The sequence below is a fragment of the Halyomorpha halys genome, unplaced genomic scaffold, assembly GCF_000696795.3.
Source record: "Halyomorpha halys isolate HHAL.00 unplaced genomic scaffold, Hhal_1.1 Scaffold1907.1, whole genome shotgun sequence".
Taxonomy (NCBI): domain Eukaryota; kingdom Metazoa; phylum Arthropoda; class Insecta; order Hemiptera; family Pentatomidae; genus Halyomorpha; species Halyomorpha halys.
The window spans coordinates 39,378-43,215 of record NW_027105936.1 but is presented as its reverse complement, the minus strand read 5'-3'; positions in this window follow the sequence as shown (position 1 = coordinate 43,215).

The following is a 3,838-nucleotide window of genomic DNA, read 5'->3' as shown; positions in this document are numbered from 1 at the left end:
ATTGATAAATATAAACATTAATAACTTATTCCCCCCCTAAAAAAAAGATAAAAATTATAAAAAGTGAAAAAATAATAAACTATCGTACTAAAAGCGCTTTTGTAATTATTTCAATCATCACTCCTTGCAAGATTCCGGGGAGAATGAAATTAGTTAACCGATGAAGGAATAGTGCAAGATCCGGGAAGAAAAAAGACAGTTATCTCACCCCAATTTTTGGTTACTTTAATGAAAACTATGTATAATTACTAGTCAAAACTGATGAGTCTGCCAAGTATAGGTAGGGGAAATAAAAAATGGCACCTGTTTCAAAACCTTAAACATTGATTTTTAGGCATTAGGGGCTCTATATCTTAAAAACTACCAACAACACTAGAAAATCTAAAAGAACATTATTTAAAGAAGAGTAAGTTTGATGATATATTAGCCATAAAAGAGAAATTTAAGTCCAACAGTTCTCGAGATTTAGCCTTTTAAAAAGCAACATTTCATATATATATATATATATATACTGCAATATCAGTAGTTAGTTAATTTATTTTGAGAAATCTATATCTCAGGAACTATGTGACGTACATATATCTATTAGCACTCAAATTAAAGCTAGTTTAATGGACTATAAAGAGGCTTATAACCTTTACCTTCGTAGGACTAGTAGTTTTCATGATATTTGCTAAAATAAATTGAATTATAGTTGTCCTGACAATAAGTTTGATTTATGAAAAACTTTATTTCAGAAACCATTGGACGTACAGATGTCTGCCAGCCCTCAAATGAAAGCTAGTTAAATTTACTATAAAACAGTTTATGACGTTTATCTTTGTAGGAGTAGTTTTTATGATATTTGACAAAATAAACTCACAAAATGTTAATTTCTAGTTGTTTTTTTCAAAAATGTTGGATTTTTGTTTTAGATTTGGTAAAAATGCAATAGACTTTAAATTCTGTTAGGTTTTTCTCTTTTATATCAAATACTATGGAATGTTTTTTATATAGATCGACAATATTTACAAAACTCAATGCACCTGCAAAGCAGTACTCTGTAGAGATCTGTACTTCCTCGAGTAAATAACAAGTAAAATAAAATTACTGCTGCTCTTATATATATGAAAAATGAATGAATTAAAGTTATAATAAATATATCCCAAAATGGATGAATCCAATGGACGGATAAATAAATAATAAAATCAAGGTAAATTAATATTACTAGGACATTAGCAGTAAATAGCTTAAAAGGCAACTTTTCACCAATCAAGTCATCGTCTGGACGGAAAAACAGAATGATGTAAATGCAGACCAGATATAGCATAACTCATATCAACAGTCTAAAAAAGAAAAACAATCAGACGGTATATTACTTTAAGGAAATCAAATACTATAAAAGAAATATTTTCACAACAGTTTATCTCAAGTAACATGTATAATTCAATAATTCTAGAAACTTTCCAACTCACAACCTCATTATTTTTCAGTATAGAATGACGGTTTAAGGGCAATGTCAAAGCTTAAGTAAGACTTTTGTTACCAATAAACGATGATAACAGACCTAGTTATAGAAATTATAATGTCTTCGGTTACTCTTTGAGCTTGGTAGCAAAGATTAATTAGTAAATAGGATGAGATAGCAGTTAATTTCACAAACTCGATTTTGATGGAGTTCAAAGTAGGTGGAATCTAATTCTTATAATAACGCAGTGTTGCTCTGTTGATTCACAGACATAATTAGTCAATATCATGTTTATGTTATGTTTGTCACGCCTGACTACAAATAAACATTAGATAGTCCGGTCTTATACGCCATAATTATAGGATAATTAATTCCAATATTTATAAATATGATCATTCCACTGTTTTTTGCAGATTTTCTCCAAATTCACAGAACGAATATATGAAATTCCTTTACAAATTATAACATGCCAATGGAAAATTCCATTGCATTTTAGGCCTCTGAAATAATGAAATTCTCGGTCTTATTAGCATGTTTAAAATAATTTTACCCGGGTTAATTATTATTTACTGGTAAGCTGGTATCAATTTAATGGACTGTATATATGGATTTGAAATAAGTTAAGCTTGGTAAAAAGTGAAAATAAAACCTCTATTCTTGAAATGATTTGTAACACAACTGATTATATATGATTAATTAAAAGGGGCTTACAATATGGGTTAGTTGTTAGTTATATTAATTTTGATTATTGATTTAAATATGTAACCCTATTAATATAGGGAATAATAGAAGATATTGTAGTTTACCTGGTGGTTGATTGTTGATGATAAATTAATATTTTAAAGACTGGTTCTTCTATTATACTCTATTCCCTCATCGTACTGCTGTTCCTTTGTCTGGGTACTCTGCGAAACTACTCACTCATGATGAATTGTTGAGTATTAAAAAATTGTGTCACTCAAACGCGAAATATGACTCTCTTACCTGTTCAAATCAATTGGGCCCTGAGGCCCCACTATTTATTAGGTTTGGCAGATAGATAACAGCATATTGAATTGCTATTCAAAATATGTGAGGATCACTCTCAAACACTAAGGGTTTAGAATCAGCAATTATAAAAAACAAATAATGAACAATATCAAGTCTGAACCGTGATCCGATTCATAAGTATTATTTATTTAAGTGTTTGTTTGTTTGGTTGTTTAGTGGCGCCAAACTTCATTGGTCAACAACGCCATTTATATTTTATTTAATTTTGCTAATATTCGTTAAATTTTATTTATTTTTTAGTTTGATTATTTTATTTATTTTATTTTATTTTATTATTTTTTTAAATTTATTTTTTTTTTTTTTCCTTCCGATCAAGTTATATTTGTGTCAGTAAATTTTGTGATTTCAAAAACTGAAACACCAATTTTATTGCCTTATCATTGTCTCCAATGGTTTTTGAGATATCTTGGCTTAGTCCCAAGCTATTGAGGTGTGGTGTAAAATATGGGCATCGTTGGAAAACATGGCTTATTGTTTAATTGTTATTGCAATACTGGAAGTTCGGAGCCGTTTCTTTTGAAATAAGATAGGAGTGGGTGAGCCTCGTGTGACATACTCTCAGCCTAGTAAGTACAACTTCCTCTCTACGGCACTTGCGACTCGAGGTACCACAGGGCTTGACATCCTTTTTAATAATTTTTAATTTACTCATTGGGCTTTCGTTCCACAAAGATTGCCATTTATCTTTGACTTCCTTTACAAGAGGCCTGCATATCTCTGACGGAGTTAAAATTGCTTTACCCCGTCCCGGAATCGCGAGTGCTTCTCTTGCAGCGTGATCGGCCAGTTCATTCCCTGCGATTCCTACATGGCTTGAAACCCATAGAAATATTACTGACATACCCATGTTGTATAGAGTTTTTAAATGAAAATGGATGCAGGAAATTCTCGGATGTTCTGGATACATAGAATCTAAAGCTTTTATCGAGCTTAGTGAATCTGTGATTATTGTAATGTTGGTGTGGTTCAAAGATAAACAGAAGTGAAGTGCTGCTGCTATTGCATTTAGTTCGGCAGTGAATATGTTGCATAGTTTGTGGAGTTTAATTTTGAATTTTGAGTCATTTGTTACAAAGGATGATGCTGCTGATTGGTCTGATTTTGATCCGTCTGTATAGATTATATAATATAAGATTATAAGATAAACAGTCAAGGAGTACGAACCTTCTGATAGTATGTGTAGGAGTCCGTGGAAAGAGCTGATAAATTATTTTGAAAAAAACTGTGAAACCAAGTAATAGACAGAGTGAAAATATCTAGCATGCAGAGACTGAGAAGTAAAGTTAATTAGGACACGGACAGATATAGAGTTATACCAGTCAAATAAAATCCGAACAGCCA